This window comes from Triturus cristatus, chromosome 3_2 (genome assembly GCF_964204655.1).
Source record: "Triturus cristatus chromosome 3_2, aTriCri1.1, whole genome shotgun sequence".
Classification (NCBI taxonomy): Eukaryota; Metazoa; Chordata; class Amphibia; order Caudata; family Salamandridae; genus Triturus; species Triturus cristatus.
The window spans coordinates 146069382-146082467 of NC_140584.1; positions in this window are offsets into that span (position 1 = coordinate 146069382).

A 13086-nucleotide genomic window follows, 5' to 3' on the forward strand; every position below is an offset into this window, starting at 1 on the left:
AGCCTCATCACAATACAGATCTCTATGTGTTTCAGCATCACATGTCTCCGATGTTGCCCGCTTCTAGGATGAGACAGCATGGCTGCAGGAATGGCCCTCGTCTGGGTAGGCTGCCGCAGGATGGGGTAGCCAGAGCTACATCTGTGAGTCCTTCGGTGAATGCAGGTAATCAAAGTCAGTGAGGGCTCATGGTAGGAATCAGACCTGCTTCTGTGACATTGGGCAACAGATGGGCCACCACTTACATGGGTGTCACAACAGCACGCTTACAAGCCCATGATGCACTATGTAGATAATGCAGTGGTAACCGTCATGTGCACAAGTCTTGGCTACGACGGTGCCATGGACATCGTTTTTGACTTCTGTGATGATGTCAGACACAGGAACACCTCTGGGTTTTGTTCACTTCATTCACCATGGTCACAACTCTTGATTTAAGCATCAAAGGCAAACCGTGGTTGTTTCTATTGCAAGTTTAGCCGCCTGATTGTGATTTCTTCTTGGAACTGCACTTCAGGAGAGACTGAGCTGACCCTCATCTAACTCACATATCTCTTATAAAGTCAAATAGTGGATGATATCTCACCACAGCAAAATAAACACGTCACAAATCAAAATATCCATATGCAGTAAATGACTCAAACACTGCCCATCAACAATGCAGCCTCAGTAAGTAGGCCCACCACCAAATAGCTGAGTCTTAGGGTGGAATCTAGGGATAAATACAGACTCCAGTTTGTTTCTCATAATAAGCTTATGTTTGACTACTACATTTAAACTGCAATTTGGCACTTCTGTCTCTCATACAGGCTATAATGATATCTCTGCCTACATTGCAAAAAATGCATGTGCCACCTCACTGACTGAAAAGTGAGCCCCGTCCAAAAGGGGGATGAAGTTGCCCCACTGTCACCGAGGGCACGAATACAGGAGAATTCCACTCATTTGTTCAAATATATCACAGCAAAACCCCATGTACACACATGTGGACATTTTTGTCCTCTGCTAAGATCAGAAATTATCAGAAATTGTTTTTAAAAAAAACCCTTGTAAAAGGTCAGGCAAGAGGATATTATCATATTAGTCATGCTGCAAAACTTAGACACCACTGAAATTTACAATTATAGCGGTCAACACATTAACTCCTCCCGAGTGTACTACCAATGGCATCACAAATAACACCGGATGGGAATACATATCAATAATAATGTGTAGCTATATTTTCAATAGTTAGCTCAAATTATATAGATGCTTCTCCTGATGAACCTTCTTATCAGTAACAGTTTGATTATATGTTTTGCCAAACAAAACAATATTTAGCTTTTTTACAAAAAAAAAAAAAATAACAGCACCACTAGATTGCATTTCCTCAGATGGTGGCATTGTCATGGTCGAAAAACAGCAAGACCCCTGTAACGGGATCTACTGCGAATAAAAAACATCATTAGTGTAATAGTGTTAAGAGACAGGAAATCCCTCGCTGCAATGCCTTACTAATCTAAAGTCCATGTATTTAATATGGGGACAGGTTAAATTGACTGCATTGCTTCAGAAATGATTACTCCTGCCCCAGGGATAAGTGAAAGCAGCTGTCTGCCTCCCAGCTGCTGGCTGTCTCTGACCATGGATTAAGATTGTAACTCTGGCTTTAGGAGCCTGCCTTACGCACTCCAGCCAATTCCCAAGATATCAGTGACCGTGCTGCAATTAAAATTCAGCAACCATGGCCCCTTTTTTTATAAAAAAACCATACACGATGGATACTTGTTTCTGTGGACTAAAATCTAGAAACAACTGAACCAAATTTAAGAGGAAATAACTGTATTATGAGATTGTCAAACAGCTAAAATGCAGTCCATTTTTATATGGCTGCCCATGGTGAAGCTTACGTCACTATGGTTTAATCGTATTTTTTAGGTCGAGGGACCATCTCATCTGCCGAAGGCAGAACCGGAAGTCCGGAGATTTAATGTTTCTTAGAGTGGCTATTTAGCCCGCCTCCCTTTTTGCCTCTCCTCCATTGGCTGGCTTCCTAAACCGAGGCCAGCCATTGGAGGAGAGAGCCGTCCCTCCAAATAGGCTCCGTCTTTTTCAGATTCGGGGGCGTGTTCCGTGCTCTTCTTTCCACTTTTTAGCCACGTCCTTTTTTAGGCGTGTTTTTCTCTCCTCCAGCCAATGGCAAGAGGAAAGAAAAAGAAACACGCCCCCGAATCTGAAACCGCCGCTGCGTTTCTCCGAGGCATTTCTGCTTCGCCTCGGAGAAAGGCGGCGGTGTGTATTTTCTTTCCAACTTCCTATCTACGGCTCTTGCACCCACACCTAGAAGCTTCTCTGTCATGTCTAGTGAGATACACCTACGTGACGGTACCTTTTGGCGGAGGTTGTGCATGATTTTGAACATTTCTCCTGCAAGTGTCCAGTTGGATATATTGGGGAGCATTCACTAGAATCTAGAAAGCTCTTCCTGGACCAGCGAGCCCCTCTCCGGACCAGAGTTGTCGTCGCCCATATATATGTGTGAGGTAGCGGCTTAAGTGGGGAACAGCCGAGCGCTTGTTATGGCGGCGGTGTTGTGAAAGGACTACCGAGCCCACACTGCACAGCAACACCTACCTGGAACTGTGTCCACAATTTGATATATTTTTATGTTATTTTAAAGTAAGTGATAAAGGCTGTTATTTTTATCACACAGGCGAGGGAGCCGCTGACACATACGGTGTTATATTGACATCCATTACTTGTTAGTGCTGCTTAGAGATGTCAGCGGCTGCCAGTTCCCCCGCCGCCCCCGAGAGAGAATCTCCCGGTGCTATTAGGGAGCGGAAATGCCAGCAGAAATCACCAGCGCCTTTGCGTGCCTTTTCCCACAGCGGTGGACGCCTGAGACAAGCACGTGGCTCTGTCAGGAAGCAGACGAGCCCGAAGTGCTGCACTGTGGCTCCCTCGTAGGCCTGCTTTGGAAGCGACGTGAGCCTGCGCGAGGCTTGCGTAGCCTTTGAGTTGCCCAATGCGCTGACTTTAAGGTTCCCGACCTTCACCCATGCAACTTTCTCTCCACGTGACAAGATACTTTTCAGACGCAGCCAAGATGGAAAATATATGCGGACTTGTAATCTGCGAGTTTCTTTTATTTACATACATTGTTGCAAAAGTACTATTTTTAACACAAACCTCGGGAAAGCGTAAAAGTCCCAATTTAGCGAAGGTGTAAAGTTCTACATAAGCTCTATGTAGAACTTTTCAACTTCGCTAAATTGGGACGATTAACGAAAGTGACGAAAACGGACACATCCTTTACCGGAAGGAACTTGGATGCATGTCTCCCTCCATTTAAGACGTGTGCACAGCAGCAGTACTTAATTTGTAGCCAAAAAAGTGCAGAGGCTCTCGTCAGGAGGCCCTTGCAGCTTGCACCACACATTGCCCCTGCCAGTGACCCCACCAACACACTACTAACCCTCACACTCCTACAAGTGTGGCAGTTCTGATTATTTCAGGCCCCCAAAGCTATCAGAATGGCTTGGGCGGAAGGTGATAGTCTTTTTTTTTTAATGTATATTGAATTATTAATTAACTGTTGTTGCGCTCATCTCGAAATTAGCCAGACAGCCACCTCTATCTCACAACATCACTCACTGTTTCTATCTCACTAAGTCAGAAAATACCTCACTCACTAACTCACTCTTTCACTACCTCACTCTCTATCTACCTCACTCTCTCTCACTACCTCACTCTATTTCAATACCTCACTCTCTCTCTATATCTCACTACCTCACTCTCTCTCTGCTAATGCAATAGGTATCACATATGCAAAAAAAAAAATAATGCCAATAGAAATGACAATGCCATTTATTTAGGGATACAAAAATGAAAACAAAATAATGAGCAATACCAATAACTCTACCTAGAATATTGCCGAGACCATTGCATTGTAAATGCTTGTTTTTTAATTTCTTTTTATTACAGTTTTCAAATTCAAGAGGAAAAACAACAAACATGGGTTCCAGGGCATCTAGGAGTATGTCTCTGCGATATGTTGTTACAAGCAAGCAGTACGAAAAAAGGTCGGAGTATACAGCTGGAGGACACCCGGCTCTTGGAGTGCTTCAACAAATAATTTCTGGTAATACATTATGGAAGTGTTCCATCCATTTAAACCACATTCTTCTGTGTTTCTCAGGGCAACCGCGACTTCTATACCACGTGGCCTCCACTAATGCACAGCAGCAGTCGCGGCTTGCACCAATAGAGAGTGGTGAGGCGGGCAAATGGGCGGTGGGTTGGAGACACATTAAATAAAGGAAATAAGAAATAAAGAAAAAAACACTTACCTGCACGAACGTCCTCTATGCTCCAGTCCGGTCTACATCTTCTTGTCTTCTCGAGCGCTGGACCATCAACAACTCCCCTAACCAATCCTGGTGCTGCTGTCATGCTGCCTTTTCAGATTCCTCTAACACCTCAGTTGTGGACTCCGACCAGGGAAGGGCTCCAGCAAGTCAGAAACCAGAATAGACCTCCACCACCACTCCTACCCACCCATTTTTTTAGATGGGAACCAAGGACGCAGGAGAGACAGGACCAGTCCCAATGATCAGTACCAATATCCACGGGAACGCCAGACACAGAGAAGTTCTACCAATAGGGACTGCCTCAATAACCACACCGAATAACACATAAGAACCCGAAGTGCAAATGATTCCCATTTTCAATCTTTTTAGAAATAACTTGTCTTCTCAAGAAATTTCCCTTTTAAGTAAGGGTTTATTATTCACCCCCATGGATTGAAGTAATTTCTTTGACCTCCAAGGAAATTTACTCCAGTTTTTCAGATGAATTAGACTAAAACAATTATTTTTTGACAGACCACCTAGGAACTATCTGCCTCAATCCCGTTTCCATCCTCCTTCTACGTTCCTCCCACCTGTTGCTACTATGCCACCGGGCGTACTGACCTTTGGAAGACTAGTTCTTCAAGAAATCATGAAAATAAAAAACAAATTTGAGTTTCTCCCTAACAATCTTACCCTTGTAGAAAAATAAGTATTACTCAATCTAAAAGAAAACTCAAATATCGTTATAAAACAGCTGATAAAGGTGGAGGTATTGTCATTATGGACTTGGAAATATATGACTCGGAGATACTGAGACAACTATCTGACATCTCTCACTATCGAACCTTCACCTGTGACCCCTACCTGATATTCGTTCTAAAATACAAACTGTGAGTAATCAAGCCAGATTACAGAACAGAATTACAGAAAAGGAATTGTCTTTCTTAAACATTCCACATCCACGTATTCTAGTCATCTATATAATACCCAAGATACATAAGGATGCTGCCAACGCCCCTGGCTGTCCAATAGTATCCGGGTGTAGCTCTATCCTCGAGCCATTGGGAAAATACATAGATGCTATGATAAAGGAATTTGTCCATTCCACGGATACATTTGTACGAGACAAAACTGACCTCATTAACTTCATAGAAAACAGATCATTCAACACCAACACTGACTTGATGGTGGGCATAGACATTGAGTCTATACAGAAATATCCCACATGACAATGGCCTATTGATATTTGAAAACCTTTTGGATGCCCGACCTAAACCCACCTGCATCCGGACAGAATTTATAATGGGCCTACTCAGATTTGCTCTTAGCAATAATTACTTCTTATACAAGGACACCTTTTAGCGGCAAGTCAATGGTATTTCCATGGGCACATGGTTTGCACCTAACTTTGCTATCCTGTACGTACACAATCTAGAGAAGCATTGTATTCTTACACCTCTCAACCCTTTCTTTGATCTAATAGGATTCTGTTGCAGGTACATCGACGATATCCTCCAACTTTGGCATGGAAGCTACGACATCTTGAGTTCCTTAATGGAATCGCTTATTAACGGTGAATCTCACTTGATATTCACTTCAGACCCAAAGAAAAATAATCTCCCGTTTTTGCACCCTACTCTTCATGTAGAAGACGGAAAGATAGGTACCTCATTATTCAGAAAGCCCACGGAAGAGAATACGCTTTTGCTTTATTCCAGTTACCACCCCCGCGGACTTCGTGATGGTCTCCTCTATGGCCAGTTCCTCCATATTCAGAGGAACTGCAAATGGAAAAAAAAATATTTCCAAGAGGCTGCCATACTATCTGAAAATCTGACCCAACAGGGGTCTCCATTTGTAAACGTGCATGGTATAGACATAGAGATGTTCTGCTGACTCGAAGCTAGAAATGTGCAAATACACGCACTCTGTTTGTCTCCACTCTCTGCCCATTAAGCAACAAAATAAACAAAATTATTAAGAAGAACTGTATTATTCTTTTCAACAACCACCCTTATTCTCCTAAAAAAGAGAGAACAACCTGGCAGACCACTTGGTAAACGCCATCACAAGGCCAAATAAATCTGATAACACTGAATCTATCACATCAGCATGGGGCCTTCCATCCGCACTGGGACACTACAAATGCTAAAACTATGTAGTTTGCCCTCTCACATTTAATGCTAAAGAATTTAAAGTGAGTAATCAAACCAACCAGCCTATGCATTTCACCAATTGCTGTTCCACAAATGTGATTTATGTGATACATTGTCCATGTGATCTATTATATATAGGTCAAACTACACAGATGGTGAAACAACGCATTATTAAACACAAAAGTCACATTCAAGGGGGGCGTGGCCAAGATGGCGGTCTAGACGGTCGCTTGTCCCTGAGGCTCCTAGCGCCTGGCTCCTTCCTCCGGCTATATCTGAGCAGTAATCCCCCACTTGGACGTCACGGACACCGGGGAAATGTGAGGAAGAGAGGCGGCATTCCTGAAAGCGCAAAATAAGAAGGGTTCGCTCTCATTAAGCGGGTTGACCTTCTGAGGACGAGCGGCGCTGAAAGCAATTGGCGCCCGGGTCGTCCAACGACTAGAGCTGCTGTCGGAGCGACACCAGGAGTGGCGGCAACAGTGTGGCTGGCCTGAGAGGGGTGAACGGTCCGACTTGACTGACTAGAGCCCGCGGCCTCCACGGTGGCGAGAGCACAGCGGAGACTGACGAGCTGTGAGGAGCTGCTCGGAGAACTGCCTATGGACATCCCCGCCGCTCGCCGCTTGGGAGCGTGGCGCGAGAGGGCCCCGGGCCGGGCCGCACCAGACCTTGGGGAGGAGGAGGCGGACAGCAGTGAACGCGGGGCGGCAGACGGACCTGGATCCAACCCCTTCTGCCACTAGACAACAGAGGCACGGTAGGGTGGCAGTCTAGAAGCTAACGCCTTGGACTCTGGGCCCGGCGCTGTGTGTAGGGGCTGCCTGGTGCCGGTGGGAGGTGGCATACGGTGTGATCGTCCGGCGGTGGACCAGCGGTGCGCCCGGACCTAGCGGCGCGAGTCTGCGATTCCTTTGAGCGCCCACCGGCCCCGGAGCCTGTGAGAGGCTGATTCGGTGGCGGCGCTACCCTGGGCAGAGTGGAGACTGCAAGGGCCTGTGTTGTTACTGCCTGACTCGGTGAGAGCTGGGGACGTGTGGAGGGGCCCCGTCTTGCTCGCCCCAGTTTTTGGTTGTCCAGCAGAGTGTGACTGTCCCAAGCCTACAGTACCTTGCTGCCCTGGTGTGCTGCGTGCCTTCCCAGAGCTGGGGAAGTAGCCTGGACTTTTGGACTTTCTGGTGGCCTCCATCCCACCTACACGGTAACTGGGGGGAAGCTCCTGCATTGGGGCGGTGGGCATATTGAGGACGCGTGCTGCCCGTCTCTACTACAGACACCTGCTAGGAGGGGTTCCTGTTGGGGCAGCGCGAGGCACGTTGTCCCTGCTGCGGTGTTCGGCCCACTGCCCTGCCCACTCTCGCCTCTTCATGCCTGGAGGCTCAGCCTGCGGAGTGTTCTGGTCTCGGCCTGGGTGGGACCTGGGCCGCGGGCCCTCATCCTCGCTAGACTCCTGGGACGTGCTCCCCTGTCATGCACTTAAGGCCTTTGGAGATCCCCTGCGGGTGTGGGGCTTGTACAGTGGGCACCATCTGCGAGCCTTGAGATCTGGGTCTGCTGCCCTGGCATTGGAGTACCGGAGGGTGCCACCCCAGTTGGGAGATTCTCCAGCGATCACCTCGGTCCTGTTGGCGCTGTACCTCGCCTGAGGAGGGGCTTCTCGTTGGGCTGTATGCCCCAGTATTAGTCGTGGGGTGCCCCCCCACTTGTCAGAGCCTCTGACCTCCCCCTTGCTGGGGCCCAACTCCTGCCCCTCCAACGGTCCACCCATTGTCCTGAGGTTCGTCAGCGACCTGTGGGGGCAGCGGATCTTGACCTTCCTGACACTCTGTAGGGGGTGTCTAGGCGGACCCTATGTGTGGGATCACGGCTGCGACCCCTAAGCCGTCCCTCGGCCTCTTTACCAGTGGCGCTAGCATGGCCAACATGCGGAAGAAAGGAGACCATTCTTTAAAAGACATGCTCACAAAAGGGGCAGCTGCTAAAGGTGGGAGAAGCCCTACCCCGTCCCCACCGATGCAGTCCCCTCAAAAGGAGAAGGGGGAGGTCCCCATCACCAGGGCATTCCTTGAGTCACTTTTTAACACCCTCCGCGCAGACTTTCAAACACTTAAACAAGAAGTGGCGGGTGAGGTGCGAGAAATCCGCAGAGACGTCGATGAGCTAGGGGAGCGTGTTGCTGCCATTGAAAGCGAGGAGCATTCTAAATCTGAAGAACTGGAGCAGCTGCAACAGGAGGTCCTTCGACTTAGGGACCAGCAGGTCGACCTTCAGGCGCACGCGGAGGACCTCGAAAATAGAGCTCGATGCAACAACATCCGCGTGCAGGGGGGTCCCTTTGCAAGCGGAAGGGGCCAACGTGACTGAATATCTCCAGGGCCTCTTTTGAGATATTCTGGGGGCTGACCAGGACTTTGAAATCCACATCGATTGCCCCCCCAGATATCTTGACCTTCTTGCCAGACTTCCCCCTTAAGGAGCGCATATTGAAGGAAGCTCGCATCAAGCAACCACTCATGTACCAGGGGCAAGCCATTGCTCTTTACCAGGACCTGGCCTCCAGCACCCTTCAGAAACGGAAGGCCTTTAGAGACTTGATTGCGTTCCTGAAAGCCAAGGGCGTGTCTTACTCGTGGGGTCATCCCTTCTGTTTAATCTTCAAATGAAACATTAAACTGCAACTGGTCTGCTCTCTCCGAGAGGCCTCTGAATGACTCGGCCTTGAGCAGAACAGTCCCGACTCCTCTCCAATGCCCTCCCAACGATCTTCAAAGGAGGGTTGGCAGACGGTGGGAGGCCGACGCTCGTCGCTGGCACAAGTGAAGCTGGACTGTGCCACAATGACCACCGAAAGGGCTGCGGCCTTCGCTGCAATAACCAGAGACACTTCTAGACCGACCTCACCGTAACTGCAATATGGGGATGTTATCTTGCACTACATTTTCGCAGCCGGGGGGGGCGGTGGGCGGGGAGCCCGGGTCATCTGAAAGTACTGCTTACCCTTTTTTTCTTCTTCCGTTAGACCGCAGCTTGGGCTGAGGACATTGACCACTGTTGGTTGTTGGGAATGGTTGGTTGGGATTTGGGGGGGGGTGGGAGGGGGGATGGGGTGGGCGTTGTGGGGCAGGGGGGCGGGGAGATACCGGTGTGTGGCCACAGGGGTTCTACGGGGGCAGGTAGCTCCCCGGCCTGGGAGCTTGAGGGGGGCGAAGTCGCCGAGTCACCTTTTTACATGCACTACCAGCCAATGGTCACCGCGCACACCCCCACAGACCTGCTATGTCTCCCATGACAACCCAAGTCCTCACTCTTAATGTGAAGGGGCTGAATAACCCCATCAAGAGGCGGGCGATCCTGAGTTACTTGGAGAATTCTGGGGCCTCGATTTGCCTGTTGCAGGAAACGCATCTCCTACCAAAAGACTGGCATAGGATAAGGTCTTGTGCGTTTCATCACCAATTCTATTCCTCTAGGCCAGATAAGAAAAGGGGGGTGGCTATATTAGTAGCAAGACACTTTCATGGTAGCATTGGCGACAAAATAGCGGAGATAAAAGAAAGGCTACTAGCGTACAGGGTCTGGGTGGCGGTACCCCTGTTGTAGTGGGCTCCCTCTATGCTCCCAATTCTGGGCAAGAACCCTTCCTCATAGATGCCCTATCCGAAATACTCCACCACCATGATCGGCATATTTTAATTGGCGGCGACCTCAACTTGGTCATGGATCCCGATAGAGACAGATCTGGTCAGTAGCACGGGGGGGCGGGGCGATATCGAGTGCGGGGAGGGATTGGCTACAGAGTAGGGGGCTGATGGATCTTTGGCGAGCAGCTCACCCTCACAGCACTCACTATTCATTTTATTCCCATGCGCACCAAACGTATGCTCGATTGGATAATTTTCTGAGGACGCCCGACCTTCACGCTCTGGTTGGCACTGTGGAGATTGTTCCGGCGGCCCTGTCCGATCATGATGCGGTGACGGTTTCGCTCGACCTTCGCTCCTTGCGCCGGCCGGTGGGGCGATGGCGTCTCAGGGAGTACCTTCTACAGCACCCTGAGGTCACCAAGCAAGTGAATATATGCATCACTGACTACCTGTCGCTCAACGACTCCCCGGCCGTTCCCTTGACTGCGCTATGGGGAGCTCTTAAAGCGGTGGTGAGAGGGGAACTTATAGCCATATCTGCGGCGGATAACAAGGTCCGTAAAGAGAAACGGGCAGAATTAGCAGCCAAAGTGGCGGAGCTTGAGAGGGTACACTGTCTTACTGGGGCCCCGAGAATCTGGCGGCAGCTGAAAGCGGCTCGAGCCCAACTGGCCGGCCTGGATTTGGATAGGGCGGAATATGATGCTCTATGTGTCTAACACTCATATTATGTCGGGGGGGACAAGAAGGGGAGGCTTCTTGCGAGCAAACTCCGAGATAGGGCTCAGCGGTCTAAAATCGAGGCCCTTCGCACTCCGGCCGGTGAGCGGGTTGAAAGCGATGAACAAATCGCGGATACTCTCCATGCATTCTACGCCACTCTATATAGTAGGGACTTTCCAGTCGATGGCTCGGGGAAGCGTACCTCAACCAGACGGCAGTAACCGCTGTAAACCCATCTGGCTCTGCAGAGTTTGATGCGCCAATCAGGGTCGAGGAAGTCATTAGTGCAATCTCTCGCCTCAAACCCTTGAAGTCCCCGGGACCGGATAGGTTTTCGGCGGGTTTTTACAAAGCCTTCTGCCAGCCTATAGCCCCGATTTTAACTTGCTTGTTTAACTCCTTCGAGGGACCGGGTTCTATCCCGATGGATATGCTGGAAGCCGATATCGTGGTGATCCCCAAACCCGGGAAGGACCCCACTCAGTGCGCGACATACCGCCCCATCTCCCTATTTAACCTCGACCTAAAGTTGTTCACGGGCATCTTGGCTGCTCGCTTGGGCCCCCGCTTGCCGGGCATTATTGAACCCGATCAATCGAGGGTTTATACCCAATAGGCAAAGCAGTGATAACACCAAGCGGCTGATGCATTTAATAGACAAAGCCCATTATATGGGGCTGGACGCTCTGTTGCTTTCAGTCGACGCTGAGAAAGCGTTCGACAGGGTGGATTGGGGTTTCTTAGATCAGATGCTACAGCGCTTTAGCATAGGGGACTGTTTTAGGGCCTAGGTTGTGAGCTGCTACGACCGACCCACTGCGACGATCCGGGTGAATGGGATTAGATCGCAGCCATTCGATATCAGACGGGGCACAAGACAGGGGTGTCCTCTTTCACCTCTGCTCTTTGCGCTATATATCGAGCCCCTAGCGCAACGGATTAGAGACAACCGCAACATCTCGGGTATTCCTTTGAGGGGGAGCGTCACATCGTCAGTTTATATGCCGATGATATTTTAGCGACCCTTGAAACTCCCAGCCGAGCGGTCCCAGCGTTTTTACAGGAGTTGACTGATTTTGGCAAGGTCTTGGGCTTTAAAGTTAATGTGGGGAAATCAATGTGGCTGCCGTTGGGTCTTAACGAGAACAATCTCGAGAGCAACTTTCCAGAACTCGGGGGCATGCGACCGCAACCTGAACTCTGCTACCTGGGGATCATTCTAACCCCGTCCACGGATCATACAACAGCTCAAAATTATTCCCATCTCCACTCCCTAATCACTCGCGATCTTCGCAAATGGCGGTCCCATCCTCTGTCGCTGTTGGGCGCGTAGCCGCGGTTAAATTGTCAATTTTGCCTAAAATATTATACATTTTTCAGACCATCCTGGTGGGACCTCCCATGCGCTATATCCACTCACTCAAACGGGAGCTACACCATTTTATATGGGCAGGGAAATGCCCATGAGTGCGTCGAGAGATTGCCTACCGATCTCCGGATGATGGGGGGCTGGGGATTCCCCACCTATTGACTTACTACAGGGCGGCGCAGCTCCGATACCTCGTTGAATGGAGTAGGCCTGAATCAGAGAAATTATGGCTATTTCAAGACAGGGCGATGGCCGGTCTTTCCTTGTGGAAGGTACCATTCCTGAAGCCTTCGGATAGACCGACACACCTTAACAAATCTCCTATCACTCGATCGGTGGTGCGGGTTTGGGACGCGGTGGCGACCCGGCACCATCTCACCTCCTTCCCATCACCACTTACGCCCCTATTCGATAACCCAGCTTTCCCTCCCGGCCTTGATGCTCGGGAATTCCCAGAGTGGCGGGCTTCGGCCTGTAAGTCTGCTGGGCATCTATTTGATATCGACGGCTTCCTCCCATTTGCTGAGCTGACTGGCTGGCACGGCATTAAACATCCCAAACGCTTCCAATATTTCCAACTCTGCCATTGGTTAATGCACCCCGACACGTGGCCTCTGGTTAGCAGACATCTCATGACCTATGAGAAATGGCTTTTATCAAAGCACTTTGACCGCCACTTGATATCTGAACTTTATCATCTGTTGCGTCCCCCAGCCCTCCTGAAGCGCTCTGCAAGGCAGCGCCGATAGGAGACAGAGCTCGGTAGGAGTCTTTCCTGGAAAGAATGGCAACAGATCTACTATAGAGCTAATCATACTGCCAGAAACACAGCGAGTAGGGAAGCAGCGGTTAAAGTTGTC